The sequence below is a fragment of the Parasteatoda tepidariorum genome, chromosome 1, assembly GCF_043381705.1.
Source record: "Parasteatoda tepidariorum isolate YZ-2023 chromosome 1, CAS_Ptep_4.0, whole genome shotgun sequence".
NCBI lineage: Eukaryota > Metazoa > Arthropoda > Arachnida > Araneae > Theridiidae > Parasteatoda > Parasteatoda tepidariorum.
The window spans coordinates 15,458,346-15,477,179 of record NC_092204.1 but is presented as its reverse complement, the minus strand read 5'-3'; the positions used below and the strand labels follow the sequence as shown (position 1 = coordinate 15,477,179).

The window sequence follows — 18,834 nt, the reverse complement described above, 5'->3', positions numbered from 1 at the left end:
TAAAAGTGTTGCCTCTCTCTCCGACTGAATTTCGTAACTTAAAATATCGTCTGCACTTATTAATTAGCATATTTAAAGTCCCCCCCCTCGAACTATTGAAATAGTCCCAGAGTGTGAAGATACGATAATTAGATCAAAAGTTATTTAGTTTTTTTTTTCGGTACACTGTACTAAAATTTTTATTAGCTCTCCATTGGATATTAAATGCTATGAATAAAAAAAAATTGCCCCACTTTAATATTCAGGTAGGTAACTTCGCGCGTATTTCACATGTTTGTAGTCTTGTCTTTTTAGGTCTTAATTTTTCTTTCTTTCTTTTTACATTTTATTCAACCAAATTATGAAAGCAACCAATAATCTAAAACAAACAATAATATAAAACAATAATATAAAACAAACAATAATCCAAATTACTGAAGTTTTCTGCCTAAATTATTGAAATGATCAACAATGATTAAAGCATAGTATAAAAATAGTATTCGAAGAAGTTTCTGTCATTTTCCTCATCTATTTTTTAAATTATTCTTTAGCATCCTATGGGTATGATATTATTGCATAGTAGCTTCTGATTATTAATGCTCGAATGTTGGTCTCATTTCTATGTTGAACCTTTTACATACTTTTTAAATTTCTATAATTTTCATAATTGAAATTCAGTTTTCCATACTTTTAAATTGAAAAGAAAATATTATACATAAATTAAAATTATTTTTTTATTTTAAAATATGAATGAAAAGTACGAAATTTTAAATACTCTTTCATCTGTGCTTATAAAAATAAAGAGGAACTGAATTGGAAAACAAATATTGTATAATAATTTTTCGCATTTTTAAAGTATTTAACCACCCTAAAATCTAGCTCATTTTTTGATAAAAGAGTTGAACATGAGATTTCACAGTTTTACTTTGTGTTTAAGGCACTCTCAATGCCATTTATTAATAATAAATTTTGTACAGTAAAAATAATCACCGCTCAAAGAGCAAATATTGAATTCCAGCGAGAAGTTGATCACTTTCTTTCATTAACATTTGCTCCGTTAACTTTGTTGAGATATATTTTCGTTAAATCTTGAAAATTTAACTACATTACTACAATTACAAAAGTAACTTTTGCAAATACTTGAAACACAAGGATATAAATATTTTAAACTGGGTTGTTTCATTTTAATATATTTTTAGCTAAATTTTACTGACAGTTTGAATTATATTTCAGTTTGAAGTACCTCTACGGCAGTTTTACTTCTAAGTAAGAAAATTTTCCAAAATAAAACAAAAAGGTTTTACTTGCTTATTTTTTTCCTTCTGAATTTAAAAAGATCTATGACCTACAATGAATTGTTATGCCGTTATTTTTACGAGTTAAAAATTTCCCTTAAAGAAGAATAAAGCAAACAGACTACATAAGCAAAATTTTTATTCCATATTATGTTAACAAAGAAAGACACAGTTATTAAATAAAGTACTTACATGGAGAAATAAATTCTGGTACTGTATGGTAATGGCATTTCTGGTAAAAAAAAAAAAAAACCCTTAATTCTGGTTAATAAAACCAATATACACTGCTGAAAAAAATTAGGGGAGCACATGGCTCCCCTAATTTTTTTGAGCAGTGTACATATGTTATTTGAACCATTCATTTGGTAATTTTTCCGTTTATATGGTAAAGGTTTAACGGAAATTATGGTTTTCTCAGAGTACATAGACATATTGGAAATTTGTAATAGTAATTTTATAATTTGAAAATGTAAAAGATAATCATAATCATATATATATATTTGAATTGATCTCTACGTAAAAGAAATAAATAAGAAGTTTAAATATCTTGGAAAAGGAATAAAAAATGTATTTTTAACTGAATTCACGTGCGTTGTAATAGTTTTATTGCTTTAACTCATTTGAAACACAATATATGACATCGATACTTGATACATTCGTTATTAAATTTAGGAAGTAGAAATGAAAGTACATTTTGTATTAATTTTTAAGAATGAATTTAATGCTTGGAAAAAAAATCGAAAATCAAGATTTCATTCTCATATCTCAGATTTACTTGAATCGAAATTAAACCCCAACAATTTTTGAAGAATATAAAAAAAATTAGAAAAGTGAAGTCTAAGGGATTAATTTTTAATTATTCATTTTATAAGCTCCATGTAAGCAAAAACTTTGAGGGGAAAAAATAAGCAAATAAAAATAGGATTGAAAAATCCAAAAGTATTAAAACAGCAGAAACTGTATTTTTTAAAAATGTCCTACTTATGTCATTTAAAAAAAATAGAGAAAAACATTTTAATATCAATTTAAAAAAAATCTTTTTCAATCTATTTTGAAAAAAAAAAAGCTTCCATTTATTGTGAAAAGATAATAAATAAGAGAAAAATATATTATCAACTTATAATTAAAATAGTGATGAAAATAATTTTTTAAATAGATGAACCACTCAAAAGACAACACTGTTAAGTCATTTTGTAATATTTCCGGATTTTTTAAAGTTTATGATGAAATCAAAAAATTTATAATTGTTGTTAAATTTATTCATTGCTTCGTTATGTCCAAGCCTTTTCGAAGATAATGAGAAGATAAATTTCGAAAAATGGGCGTTGATACGTAGAATAATTGTGAAAATTATGTTAATTGTTTAAATGTACAATGTCTTTAACTAACTCATAAAATATATGCTATTGTCATAATATAATATCATTAAATATATGCTATTGTCATAAAAAATAATGTCATTTAATATATGCTATTGTCATAAAATATGTGCTATTTAAAATAAAAATCAAAAAATAAATAATACTTCTTTTTTTAATGAGTAACTGTATTCCTTGTTGTTCACCCCATTTTTGCCTTTTTTCATTATTCGATATAAATATTTACAGCTAATTTCGTTGTAAAACAGGAAAAACAAGGTATTTGGTAATAGCCACCCTTAACATATAGTTTCAAAACCTTTTTTTTAAGAATGAAGTAAAAAAAATCACATGAATGGTCATAAATTAATCTTTTAACAAGGAAATCAAATCTATTGAATGACTACTGAGGAAGGCAGGTCTGAAAACATTATGGAAACAAAAGTCAGCTGAACTGCAATGATTGGAAACGCCTCCACGTTTCATCTGGCAATCAAACTGGTTTTTATAAATCACCTTTCTCAGTAACAATTTTGATAGCATTTTTATTTCTTCGCGTAAAAGCCAATTCAAATCTTCAAATGTGTACACTTTTTTGCATCATTTTTGGCAAGGATTCTGAAAATATAAATTACTGTAATTACTGCATGTATGATAAAATTTTACTAAAATACTATCTTATTTTACGATAAAGATTATTGTAAGACATATAGTATGATCAGTATAAAGATCAGTATAAAGTATAAGGAGTATAAAGGTTATAGTGGATCATGGTGTAGAAAACTAAGTTGTATTTAATGTAGATATATTTTTTCTGAAAAAAAGAGAAAAAATACAATTAATATTTTAAATGACATTTCCCATCATAAAGTTTTTTTTAAGTATGCAGATTTTACGTTAGATGATGATAAACTTTAGAGGAAAATCTTTGAGTTAGAGTTTGAATTTCGAAAGTTGAAGTCATAAATTTAGTATGACGAAGCAGATTCAATAAATGAAACGCTTGTTTCAAAATATTTTTCTATAGCTTACTTTCTGTTTAAAAACAACTGGTCCCAATTTCTTCATATATTTTTTTAATTAAATAAACAAACAACATTTTGTGTATACAACTAGAACAATCATTTTGGTTTAACTTGTTTCTCTGATCAGTTTCCTCTTGATTTTCTTACAACGGTAACAGATGAATACAATTGTAACCTTGGATCACACCTAGAACTCCCCCTGGTGAGCCGAAAAAGATAGTTCGAAAAGAGTTGTAAGACAGTATAAACATACCGTGATACCCTGCTCTAAACTTTTCTTAATGGTTAATGCTTTGTGTTAAATGTAAATTTTTAACAATAGTGTAATTCGTGATCTAATTAAACAGCAAAATTACTCCGCTTTCCTCAATTATTTATTAGAAAACTGGTGCCCGACAAAGTTCATCTGTTACACAATTTAAATATATATATAAAATACTATTATGTTTTTACAATTACATATGTATATTATATAAGAATTTGCTCTAACAGATGATAAGATTTACTATATCATATTTTTTTTAACTTTTTTATAAATTGAGTTGCGACTTTGGTAAAAATTCGGAAATCCGCGAAAGAAAAATTTCGAAATTACGAGCCTCACACAAGAATGATAACTTTTCGACGAATGCTTTCGATTGGTACGATTTCGTCGTGAATTCGCGAAGTTTTTCGATCAATTTATTCGGTGGTTATAACATAGAATTCCTACATAATTTTTTAAATTTCGATATTTTTAATCCGGAACGATAACAACTCATGAATCTCGAATCGCGCATACCTGTCGATTTTCGACCACGTTCTTTCGATTTTGCATCGGTTTCATTACAACTTTTTCTCATGAAACCGACTACCTGAGTTATATTTGTTTCATAATTTCTTAACTTATCTATATGTATAGCATTCACTGACCAAAAACACCTCGAAACGTGCCAATTTATTAATTACCTGTATTTCGCAATCTCCTCGTACATTTAACAATAGTGATACGTTGAAATGTATATTTATGTAAAGAACTCCCCTAGTTATTCATCTGGAGTGGTGGCGGTGACTATGGTTACGAGGATCAACTATTTCTAGTAGGGGTATAGAGTCATTAAGACAGGTTTGGTCAGCGAAAGAAAGGGAATCGAGGAAGAAAAGAAAGAAGCTCTTCTCTTTAAAATACACTATTTCTTGTTTCCACAGCAGCAGACGATCTTAAACATCTTGACTAGGGGAGTTCTTTTTGGGGGCAAACTATATACCAGCTGTACATTAGGGCCAAGTAAAATGCACTTTATTAGGTAAGCAACCATGTTGTACCAACAGCTCTAGACTTTTACATAAACTAATTTCAGATACTATTGTCTTAAATATATTCTTAAGTAGTACAAAAAGAAGTTGAGTGAAAGATCGTAGCAGGTTATTTATTTCTTACGCTCCGTAGTTTGCACCTATTCCTTATATAACCCTATAAAAAAGAAAGCAATTCATGGTTTCCTGCAAAGTGTCTAATTGATAGTTCTGGTCAGGGCCAGATTTACATATAAACGACAAAAGAAAATTCTCTGGGAACATCATTTTATAAAGGAAAACCCTCATCCCATTTGTGTTATTAGTTTCTGTTGATTTTTTTTTTTAGTAATCTTCTTTAATGAATGTATTAAACGAACTTTTCAACCGAATGTAGGGAAATTATTATTAAGTTCTAATAGGAAAATAAGTAACAAAACAAATTAGAGAACGAAACCAATATTCTTTTATGCCTAGTCCCGTTAAAAGTTTTATGACGCCTCTAGCCATGCTATCTTGAATTTTTGGTTAAATTTTTAATTTGCGTCTTTTTTTTTCGCGTGTGCGTGTGTTTAACAAACTTTTGATAATCTAATCTAGCATTATTTGACAGCACAATATCGTTCAAAGACGATTAAAGGGTTGCTTTATTAGACGAAGAGAAATGATGCTAGATAATTTTTAGGACTTGTATAGATACTTTCTCAAATCATGCGATTTAAGAATTTAAGTAAGTCATTTTACTTTGATAACCGTCGTTGAAAAGCCAACCCAATTTAGGGTTACTAATGTCCCACCTCCCAGCCTTGCAATTTTGAACCCAATCCAGAAGACAAGAGAACTCCTGAATCAAATATTGGGAGAAATTTGCCTTCGTGGAATACTTTTTAGATGGAACTAACCTGCATTTGTGTCACATGGAGAGGAAAACCATAAAAATCTTCCAAGTTTAGTCTCACGGCAAGGGACTCGAACTCGTGATTCGTATACCACTGAGGATATTTTGCGTCATCACTGTGGTCGGTGAAAGCCGGATGCGGTCGATTTCGTATCGACCAGCCATCGGTGGGATTCGAACCCTGTTCACCTCATTGGAAGGCGAACGCTCTATCCTTTGAACCATCGAGGCTCGGAGTAAATCATTTGAGATTTGACTCCTTTTGAGGCTTTTTGGAATTTTTAAAATTTAATTTCGAATTAAGTTGAAATTTATGAAAAACAATTTAGATAGCGCAATTACGTAGGTTTTCATCAAAAATCTAAAAACAGACAAATGTAGAGTACTAAATTACCTTTCAAAAAATGCTGATTTCTGAATTGTATTGATAAGATTTTATCAGAAAAAGCTGAATAAATAATCTGAAACAACTGCACACCTTATATCGCAAATTTTTATTGGATGATAACTTAGTATTTTACATGTATTAAAAGTTCCTGCAAATTAGAGCACATATCCTCCATCAGTTTATTTGTGGAAAAAAAAAAGAATAAAAACATGTTTAGGATTCTTCCCTCCGCATCTTCACCCTTTCAACAGTTGAGTTTGGTTAAAAATTGAAATAATCATGGTTAAAAGCACCGGTAAAAATAAACACCGGATGAAAAAGCACGGCAAAAAGCACCGAGAAAAAGAGCACAGGAAAAAAAAGTTCCAGACAAATTACTTTTGGGAACAAATTTTTGCTGCATTTATACTAATATTTGATCTTGCCTTGTTAAGGTATGAGGATTTAAAATCTGAAGCTAGTTTTGCACCTAAAGCTGCAAAAATTTTTTCTATAAAAATAACTCTTTTAGCCTGTTTTTTTTTTCCGAAATGTTCACATTTAAAATCATTAAATATACTAGGGGGTCGTTTAAATGTTGCGAACAATTTCTAGTGGAATCGAAGCACGTCATCAGAATTAATATTGCATGGGAACCCATGCCGGGAAAAGTCGTCATACGCCACTAGGAGTGCATCCATGTTATGGCCTGTTCAAAACCACCAGAAGAATAATGGAGAATCACTCTTTGTGATACATAACGGCATTTTCGGATATGGGTTTCTAAGCTGTTTTAATCCTGATGTTTTAATTTCCTTAAAAGGCTTATGGCAACATTTACGTGGCCTCCTGTCATATATATCGCTGTTATAATAGATCTAAAATGTCCTTTAAAAAAAAAAGAAGAAAAAAACTGTAGCTTGGTGAGAGAATTTGAAATTAGCTTCACGAAAATAGCCAAGGTCCGTATGAAAGTCTTATACAACAGAAAAAAGAATCCCTCCCCCAGTACTATTATTTAAATTAAACGTTCCATCTCATTCGGACCTTTAAACCTAAACTGACATTTAATAATTTTTCGTACATAATTAGATGGATTTAATGACTTAGATCAAGTTTATTTGAAATTGAATTAAAAGACCTTTTGATACTTACATGTTTTCAATTCAATTATATTATGTATAATAGTATTACAATAAATAATGTATCAATTAAATCAAATAATAATCTCTCAGATAAGTTAAAAATATTAACAAACATTTTGTGTATTTCTAAAAAAATAACTAGTTTAGAAAAACATTGTTTGTACGTCATTATTACATCCTATTACAATTAGTGCAATTATTGAAATTTAAAACGGAGTTTAAAAACTACCAAATAGTACTAATCATTCTGATAAATAGTATAAAGTAGGAAAAATTCTTTCATCCCTAATTAATATAAATTTTTTAAAAATATCTAATTTCATTCGGGTAAATACTTAATTAAATTAAATTTTGACTCAACGGCTCGAATTGAATCGGTTTTAAATTGATATAATTAATAACGAGGGGCTTTTTTTCTAGCGATTTCCTTCAATGCTTTTTACCAGTGTTTTTTTTTCCGGTCAACCGAATGGCCTCTTGAGATTTCTGAATTAAGAAATAAATAAACAGATAAGAATGTGCAAAAACGCAGTAAAAATAAAAACTTCATAGCTGGATCTAATGACTCACAAAAATACATTACCTATAAGCCAATGGGAAAGGAAAGTATACCAGACTTATCAACGCAGAATAAAAGCAAAAACAAAAAGATTCGCATTTAATACCAACAACATGCCTTAGTTCACACCACACGTGCAAAAATGTGACAATTCTGTCATTGGGCTTGTTTTCTTGGTACCCAGGTATGCAACTCGACAATAAATTGACGCGAATCACTGTTAACCGCCGATAGAAATGTGCTGAGGAGGCGCGAAGACAGGCTTTACCTTTCGCGGCAAGCACTGCCGCAATCAGCCCCCCGCCGGTCGACCAGGTGTCCGCGGGGGCCCCACACCGCGATTGCTACAAACCACTGCATCAACCTTAACTCGCAAGTTTCGCTTTTTTTTTCGTTTCTGTTTTACTTCTCACCTTTTTGAGAACGTTTTTTGGTCTGTCGGCGAGTTCAATCGTCTGAAACGTGCGGGGGTGTGCGAAAACGGAGGTTATGTTTGGAAGTTAATAACTCGAGAGACAGTTCGTCAATCAGTTGAGGTTTTTCTTTTCGGATTTCGAACATCATAAATGTTAGTTTGCTTTTTTTTTTTTTTTTTTCGNAGTTTTTTTTTTTTTTTTTTTTTTGCCGAATTAGAAATTTAGTACTTTTTTTTTCTTCCTGAAAATCAAACGTTGTTTGATTAATGAATTATATTCGATTCGAATGATTTTAAAAAAAAAATTGAAGCATGAAAGATTAAAAATGATGAACAACCGAATAAAATGATTTTTCCTTCAGATTAATATTGAAGTGTAAATGAAAATTCTTTCCAAAAAGGATTTATTATTCTATACCTAAACTTTGGTAGTAAATTCATAACTGCACTGTCAGAATTTTTAAAATTATGGTGATATAACTTGCCAGAGTCTGTCCTTCTGATTAATCGTAGAGTTTATGGTTTGGAACATTACCTTTACGGTTTTATTACAATTTACAACTGGTACGGTTAAAAAAAACCGTGAATACAAAGCTAAACTGTTTAGTAACCATTTTCGACGAGCTTAGCTTCTAAACCATAAAAATAAAATTTTAACGGCCATTGGAGCTATGTGGGTAATGCTCCATTGATGCACGAATGATAGTTTCGTATTTTACTTTCTGGATAGAGTCTAGATAGTTTCGTGTTTCGTAATAGTTTAGAGTCACTGATTAAAGAGTGCAGGACAATAAAAACTCTTCGTGAACTGATGGAATGGAAGATATATTGTGGTGTTAAAGCTGGGATTCGAACTCCTGTTTAACCGATCATAAGACTGACCGATTAGCGCTCTCAGCTACAGTATATACTCAACTGGTAGGACAAAATGGCTTCATAAGGTCTACAAACAATCAATAAACCTTTTTCCTCACAATTAACGTCTGAATATAATCTTTTTACGGTTATTTGACTGTTTTGGTTGAATATGGTGAAATAACAAGTAAATAAATTGCTATTTAACCGTATTTATTGAGAAATTTCTAACAGTGTATGCCATAAGCGGCAAAGAATATTTGGAAAATTTGAGGCAATAACTTAATCGTCGATAATTACTACCCATGTATTTTTCTGATTTATGGTTGATTTATGATATGGTTGTGTATCTACTACTTATGTATTTTCCTACTCATCAATCGTCTTTAATATTCTATATTTGCATTTATATAGAATATTCAATAGTATTCTATAACTTAATTGTCGCAAATCACTCAGAATGTATTTTCTATCGCGTGGAAAAAATTTGCTGAATTAACTCCGTGAAGAAACACCTATCGTAATAAGAGCGATTAAATTGTAAATTTAGCTAACGCTTTTGAAATTAAAAATAAAGCTTTAATTTCTTTATATAGTTAGAAAAAATGGCTCACATGGAAGCAAGCATTATTATTTCAATATTGTTAATCATTCAAGTGCACTGAGAGTATGGGAATTTAAAAAATTTCCTGCGAAATGGGTGGATAAAATAAACTGAACTCAGGGAGTGCCCGTATTATTTTATTCACGCGTTCAGTTTACAACTTGAGCATTGCAGTAAAATAATATGGATATTGTGTCACAAAGAAGAATTTGAATTTAATTTTAACTTTTAAATTATAGTTCTCAAAGTCAAAATTTTTGATGGTTTTCCATTGATAGACCATCATAACCTTGATGGCAACCATCAACAATTCCATCATGAACCATTATATTTCTGATGGTAACCAACATAAGTAACCATCACCCCAAATATCGGAATTCGTACTAATTTATGATGGTCCGACATAGGAAAAGAAACTTATTTTGGTGGTTTGTTCATATTCAACCATCAGAAATTTCCTTTATAGTTTCTTGAAATCAAACGTTGGAACCATCATGAACAACCATCATTCCAATATAGGAATTCGGACTAATTCATGATGGGATAACATAAAGAAATTGTTTTGAATGCATATTCCTGCTGAACCAACAATAATTATTATTAAACCATCATAGAAATGTATAGTTGGAACCATCATGGATCACCATGAGAACCAAAGTGATCTTGATGGTTAACCATCGTAGTATGAAAGTAGCATTTTCCATCATGGAGTGATGGAAATTTGTTGGCATATCAAAAACCATGAACGCATAATGGAAAATGTTAGACCATCAAATGATGTTGGATCATCATGTATTACACTGAAACCAACATTAACCATGAAAATGTTTTGATGAGACCATCAAAGATTTTGACTTGGGCTTAGTTTATCAGACATAAGTTATGCAATTCGTGCATGGCATAGAATATGAATAGTATATATACTGGTATATGCCACCTATATACTATTCATATTCCTGTAGTGGCATATGCCACTATAAATATTGTAATAGCATGTATGGAAGTATTAATCCACAGTACATTATAATATAATCGTAAAATGTTTAGTAGCAATTTTTAAGAAGTACAATAACGCAATTAGTAATCATGTAGCATTATTATATCACATTATAAAGATGTCTAAGTTCAGTTCATATTGTATATTATAGTTTCAGCGCATTGGTGTTGCTTAATATAAAACACTTGCATTTACATTAAACATTCGAGTTCATTCTAAACACCATGAGAAAATACATACAAGATGAATTAATTCGAATGCAGATTTAAAACAGATGCTGCAGACCTATTGGCATTTCTCAAAAGACCAGAGACTTACATTTGAAGGCTAGCTTTATTTATTTTTGCACTAAGACTTCCAAATTGAGTTAACTAAACATCCGCACACTGCTACGTCATTCGAAATTGAAGCATCGTCCCTATTAAACGCAAATTATCATATTGTTCGAATAGCTTCAGTACCCACCAAATGGCGCAATTCAGCAACGAACTTCATTCGTCATATTCGAAAACAGACTCGAATCTTGGGTCAGTCTACCATAAATCATTCGAACATCTGCGTAACCCCTCTATACACAATCTAAAGCTGATTTGTGAGTAGGTGTCAAAGGCTCAGGAGAGACCAGAGAAGGTGCCCAATATGGTGGAGGCACCATTTTCATTCGATTGGAAAGGAATGGTCCCCAGAGATGAATTTTGCTAGGTTTCCGGAGACACTGCAGACGCACAACCAATCTTGTTCGGCGGCGCACAGAAGAGGCAATATAATCCCTTTGTATGATGCAAATGTGTTCTAGAAGGTTTTGGTCGAAGGGATCGTGCTAGAGGACTTCTCATTTGAATATGGGATAATTGTGAAGGGGTGGTTATGGGTGCGCAATTAATTGAACAGAAAATTTAATGAAAAGGGGGTGCCAGTCTTTCCTTCGCTCCAGAGAATTGCGTGAAACTTCCAGGGTTCACCCAAAGTTTGTGAGGAAATAAATCTCGAACCAGATTTGATATAAAAAGTTCATTTCCATTTGAATTAGAATATTATAAAGATTAGTAAAAGAATGCTCACAATTTTGTATTAAGGAACTCCGGCTATATAAGTTAAAGAAATTTTTTTTCCCCAAGTTTATAAATTGAGCAATTTTTAATAGACAAAGATCTTTCAGCGTTATANTATTTAAGTTTCTGCTACATTTATATGTGATGTAATAGTTACAAATTGATATAAATTGAATTGAAATTTCCTTAAAAATTAAACTTGATGTATAAGTACATACTTTTAGAGTATCCAGCTTTTAAAATAACATGAAACTGGAAATTACTGAAATGACCACGCTCTGAAAAATATTTAAATCAACATGTTCAGTAACATTTTGAAAAAATTTGGATGTACATGTTAAGTTTACGTTTAGAAAACACTAAAAAAAAATATTTGTGGTTGTATGAAGGAATTAAATAATTCATTCCTCCAAAATTTTTAAATAAGCTAGTTTCCAAGCGGAAAAAGATGTTTTCTATTCAGTTTGCTGATTTTCTCGATTTCCCTATATTCAAATTGAAATTTTTTTTCGACTAACATCTTCAGCAATGAAATTACTAGCTTATGTAAGCTGACTATTGAAAATTTCCAAAATTGGATAAGTATAGATCTCTGTTTTACCCTTAACTTAATTAGGAACAATTAAATTTCACTCCATTATTAATTAGTACATCTTCAACAAAGAGATTTCTGTCCTACGTAAGCTGACTGTTCTAAAAGCTAAAAGTTTCCGAAGATGGAAAAGTACTGATCTTGAATTTCTCCTTAATTTAATTTGAAACAATAGATTTTCCCTCAATTATTAGTGTATTTTCGCCAACGGAATTATTATCTTGCTAAAGCTGACTGATGAAAATTTCCAGAGATGGAAAAGTACAGATCTTCAGTTACCCCTCATTTTAATTAGAACCATTTAATTTTCCCTCAATTATTAGTTAGTATATCTTCAACCACGAAATTATTATCTCATGTAGGTTGACAATTGGAAAGTACAAAAGATGGAAAAGTATAGATCTTTAGTTTTCGTTTAATTTAATTAGGAATAATTATCCTTCCCTCACTTATTAATTAGTATATCTTCAACCGCGAAATTATTATCTCATGTAGGTTGACTATTGGAAAGTACAAAATATGGAAAAGTATAGATCTTTAGTTTTCCTTTAATTTAATTAGGAATAATTATCTTTCCCTCAATTATTAATTAGTATATCTTCAACCACGAAATTATTATCTCATGTAGGTTGACTATTGGAAAGTACAAAAGATGGAAAAGTATAGATCTTTAGTTTTCCTTTAATTTAATTAGGAATAATTATCTTTCCCTCAGTTATTAATTAGTATATCTTTAACAAAGAAATTACAATCTAACGTAAGCTGACTGTCAAAAATTTCCTAAGGTAAAAAGTATAGACCTTATGTTTCCCCCCAATTTAATAAGGAACTATTTAAAGTGAGGTAAGTTGTTAAAAATTATTTCTTAACGAAGGATGTCATCTGAGCAGCAATTCTGATTACTTATCTAATAAGTTCTGGTTATTATAACTATAAAAAAAAATTTCAGTTATTAGAAAATCTGTTCCTTCTTTCATGGTGGCCTATACAAAATTACAGCAAACGGTTTAGAAGCAACCAGCTGCTTAAAGAAATCATCTGCTCCATCATCATCAAAAAAATTCTGCATTCCCCCTCCTTTTTAATTTGAACAACGGAATGCCTTTGTTTTATTTATATTTTTTCGAATCTTAATTTTGATAAAAAACTATCCTGTCCTTTCCGAAGAATCAATCAACCGAAAAATAGAATCAAGCGTTTATTGGCATAGATTATGAAATAGTATAAAGCGCCTTTTAAATTCTTTTCTGATAATTATTAACTTGAAAAATATTACTCTGATAATATTAATGCAATAACTTGATATGGTGATATTTATTTTATATTTTACAACTGTCGTTGAACAATCGACCCAATTTTATGGGTTTACGACTTCTAATGTTCAACTCCATAGCCTTGTAATTTTGAACCCAATCCAGAAGACAAGGGAACTCCTGGATAGAGTATTTTGAGAAATTTGCCTTCGTGGAGGACTTTTTGATGGATCTAACCCGCATTTGCGTTAGATAGAGAGGAAGACCATGAGAACCTCCTAAGGTTAGCCTAACGGCAAGGGGACTCGTATCGTATCGACTGGGATTCGAACCCGGTTCGCGGCATTGGAAGGCGAAAGCTCTATTCCCTGAGCCATCGCGGCTAATATGATGATATAGCAAATATATTCGTGTTGACCGGGATAGCCTGGTTTGTAGGGCACTGGGTCTAAGAGGTCGTGGGTCCGATCCCCACAGACCGAGGACTCCCCATGTAGTAAATTGGGTCTGATGCACGTTAAATCTGTCGGGTCGTAAGGTCCTCCATGTTCCCATAACAATCCATACCTCTGGGGGTACTGATCCGGGAGTTTCCTTGTCTTCTGGATTGGGCTCAAAATTGCTAGGCAACGAAGTTGAACAATAGTAGTCGCAAACCCAAAATTGGGTCGCTGTTCGACGACAGTTATAAAATAATCTTAATATAATTATCGTGTAATATTCTTAAAAAAAAAATAGTTTTTTGGAATTATTCCATTTTGGCACTTGCTTTGAAATATTTATTTTTCCCGACACAAAGTTTATCCGTTGCCTCATAGCATTTTAGATTTTGAAAGAACTATCCATGATTCTATGAGATAGATTAAATGCTATTATTTGCATAGGGGCAATATTTACCATGGTTTTGTGATCTGTCAACAATTCAACAAACCACATATGCTGATGGGGAAAAAAAATCATTTAAACGATTACGAAAAGAGTAAGGTCATTAAAAATATTTTTGGTCAGGTCATTGAAAAATATTATGAAATAATATTCAGTGATAGGTTGCGACAGAAATATGCAACAAGCACACAACATTTGTAAGGAATTTTAGTTGCGAGACGTCTTTCTCAAGAAGCTTATCAATGTAAAATGTTATCACCTGTTCAAAAAATAGGTTGAAAATTCCTATATCTTCCTCCTTATAAATAAATGATCATGAAATTTTGGAAAAGTGATAATAACGGGGGCTAAGGTTCGTGGCGGAGGCAAATTTCATATTCGGATTAAGGAGGCTTTTTTCTATAGGACTCTGTAAGGGGGTCAAGCATTTTTTCTCTACAACGTTTTTTTTTTTCAATTATTTTTAATCAAACCATTTTTTATTTATGCAGCACAGTGTATGTGTAACCTGTCAATGGAAAAAAATTTCTGTAAAATTACCGTACTGTACAGTAATGACGTTTCTGGTTTTAAAATAAAAAGTCATAATTCCGGTTAATAAAAACAATATATAATATTTAAACCATTAATTTGGTAATTTTTGATAACGGTTTACCGGAAATTCTGATTTTCAAAATTATAGAACTAACTTATTATAGAACTGTATTACTAGAATAAAATTATCGAACCACTTATTTGGTAAAAAAATGCGAAACTGAAAAGTAAATTTTTCGAATAAATGGTTTTTATTCCATGTTCTGAGATGTCCCGATAAAATTATCAAACGTAACCACATTTACCAAATTTAATCGCAAATTATGCAACCATATTTTCTTGTTAATTTTTTAAAAAAATAAAAAAATTACCACTTTACCGTTTCGGTGAAAATTACCGAGCTCCTATAGAGCCGGAAACACTGTAGATTTTGCCATTTTCTGGTAGTTTTGAACATTCTCATTGTACTAATAAATATTAAAATAATGAAATAATCATAAATCTACAGTGCTCTTCGTGTATTTATTAAACCATTCAAATTATAGCTTAAATAGTAGCGTTTTTGGATTTAAACATATGATTGCCTAAAATGACACTAAGAACGAGCTAAGAAAAATGCAAGGAATTCCACAAATCATAAGGGGGAAAAAAAGAAATTATTTTCACGAGAAAATCTTTTTAATGGGAGTTGAAGAAATGACACAAAAATGAGAAACGGGTGCGGAAAAAGAAAAAAATTATATCATTTGCATTAAATTCCTTCTCAGCAGGAGAATAACTTCTCAACTCGACTCTTTAGCCTTTTTCACCTCCCGAATTCTCACCCGCTATGAAGTAGAGGATAATTTACACTTAATTACTGAAAAGGAATTGTTTTTTGAGTGATAAAAAAAAATTATTTTCAGTCAAAATAAAACTTCGTAAATTACCTCGTTAAGATGGATGAGGAATGAAGTGATATTTTGAGAAAAGAAAAAACAAAAAAGAAAAAAAAAAGAAAGGAATTTCGTAATGCGGGGTACTTTTTTTCATTGAAATCTAAATTCGTCTATTATTTGTGGGATTAAGATTACTTGTAAAAGACAAGAAAATAGTAGTTAATTGTTAAATAAGTGTCTATTTGAGATTATTTTTGTTACTAAGTTGCAGAAGCTTCATGCAACATATTTTATTCACCCCCATTTATAACTTCGCATTTCACAGCAATGAAAAATTTTTATGTAAATATATATTTAAATTAAGAGGATATTTTATTATTTTATCTACCACACTACTTAAATCTAGTTAGAGTGTTATGTTAGTTTTTGAAGTCGTACTGGTACTGTTAATATGTTTTATTTGATAAATAAAGAGTCTAGCTGTCTACTTGATAAATGATAATTTTTTAGAGGAGGGGGGGGGGAGAGAAATACGCCTTATTTTTTAATGGATATTAAAAAACCTGATTATCGTAACAAAGTTAACGTCGAAAACGTAGCAAAATTAACAAGCAATTCATTTAATGTAGCAAAATTAAACAAACAATTCCTTCCAGCGTTTTTTCCAATAAAACCTTAAAAATATTGCGTGAGTTATGTAATAAAACCGTGTAATGTAGATATAGTTTAGTTTTTGTCTTATATTTTAAAACCATCGTTTATCAGCCGACCCAATTTTGGGTTTACGGCAACTAATGTTCAACTCCTTAGCCTTGTAATTTTGGACCCAATCCAGAAGACAAGGGAACTCCTGGATCAAGAATTTGGATCAATTTGCCTTCGTGGAGATCTGTTTGATGGAACTAGCCCTTATTTGCGTCACATGAAGAGGAAGACCACGAGAACCTCCCACGGTTAGCCAGACGGCAGGGGGACTCTAACCCATGATCCGTCTTCTACTGAGGATGTTTTACTTCAGCACTGAGGTCGGTGCGAACCGGGTGCGGAATTCATATCGATCAGCCATCTCTGGGAAAGAATAATAAATATTGTTTCATGCAGACGATTTTCTTCTACAGCGAAACAAAAGTAAAATTTCTTTATCTCGCATTTGATTTAATAAGGGTAAGGGTTTAATTCTGAATTAACATGTCTTTTTTTTAGATGGATTTGGATTTCTGAGCCTCCAAAATATAGGGGATAGTCGTAATCAGTGAAATATGGCCCCAATAGTTTGGTTCGGAAAGCAGTCCAAAGTTTGGATTACTTAATGTTAATTTTACTTTTGCGTATATCGCCATATCGCAAGAACTTTTTAAGCAAATTAAGAAATCGTTGCACACAATTGTAAAATTCGTTTATCCAAAGATAATTCTATACGAAATATAACTTTTAGTAAATATTTATTACTTTTTTTAATAATTTTTTTATTATTTTACTTAATAATAGTTGGAAAAAAAATAGAATAGTAAGGTATAATTTCTTACATTATTTCAAAGAACGAACTTCTTGAACGAAATTGGTTCAATAGTTCCAAGAAATCAAATTTTAAAAAAGTTGCATTTTTTTTAAAAAATAAATAAATAAATAAATGGAAAAAAAAGAAAAAGAAAAAACGTGATCTGTTGACGGAATAATTGAATACCTGCAAGTGACGTCATCGCACGTAAATCGTAGCATTTGTCGATGAAGAAATCAATCAGATTCGACACACAGGCGTGACGTCGCATATAAATATCAAATTAAAACTGATTTAAATCACATGGTTATGCATAATCACTTCATTCATTACTGCGAGTTCAAAGTTCCCAATTGTCAAAAATAGCCAACCATAATTGAAGGATTGCTAAAATGCCGAAAATGAGAATTTTATTTATGAGAATGTGGTTTAATCTGCTCTAATAATAGTGAATATATACAAAAATATAATTATTATCTCTACGATGTTAAAAAGCACATCATGTTTAATAGGCCTTATTCTACGGAATATAAATAACGTTGTTCTTTTTTTCAAACAATTTATTTAAAGTAATTCAGTGCAAAGCACGATTATAATCAAAGTTGTCTTTAAAAAATTCGCCTAAAACAACGATGGAAGAATAATATGAATAAGTAATAAATGAACGAAAAATGTTAACAAAGATTTAAAAATCTTAACATCTATGTCTTTTCTTTATTGTGTACTTGAAAAAGAAAGTGATTTGGCAAAACGGAACAATATTTTTTTTTTATTATTTTCTTTTAAAAAAAATTTTTTTGGAGTTAAGAAAACGGAAAGATTGGAACGCGGTTACGTTTTGATCATTTGTTTCGCATATTGTAGAAAATAAAAATACGGTTCAGTCACAGTTAAGAAATAATGATAGAAAAAACGCACAATTAAGCTTGAAACTAATGAACTCTAGATTTATTATATTTTCCTCTTTTTCTTTAAAAAAAAAAATCTTAGGGGAGTTATTATTGCTGCTAATATAGCGAAAATAAATACTTTTCTGCAAAATGATTTTCTTCGGTTATTTGCGTGTTTTAATCTTGTAGCTTCAGTTTTGGTTTTTAAATGAGAACTCATTAAAATACTATCCTTGAAAAGTTGCAACGTTTTTTTAAGAGTTTTTGTTTTTTAAAGCCCTTTCTTAAACGGAAACATTTTGAGCAGAATATTTTTAAATGATGGGCGGATATATGCTGGCAATAAAAAAGGATTTAAAATGCATATTTTACTTAACGAATGCTTTTAACTTCTTGGATTTCAGTGGGAGACATTGTTTTTCGATTGTTTTTTTTTTATCGAAAACAGAAATAAAAGTTTTAATATAAGTGGTTCCTATA

General features: G+C 30.6%; 1 long non-coding RNA gene across 1 annotated transcript in view; it reads right to left on the bottom strand.

The window, feature by feature from the left end:
- Positions 1–1,412: 1,412 nt before the first annotated feature.
- The window catches only part of LOC139424941 (uncharacterized), a 39,890-nt gene continuing 22,468 nt past the window's right edge, over positions 1,413–18,834 (bottom strand). Inside the window, exon 4 of the long non-coding RNA XR_011636083.1 lies at positions 1,413–3,250. This is a non-coding gene — a long non-coding RNA (uncharacterized lncRNA). The remainder of the gene's footprint in view (positions 3,251–18,834) is intronic.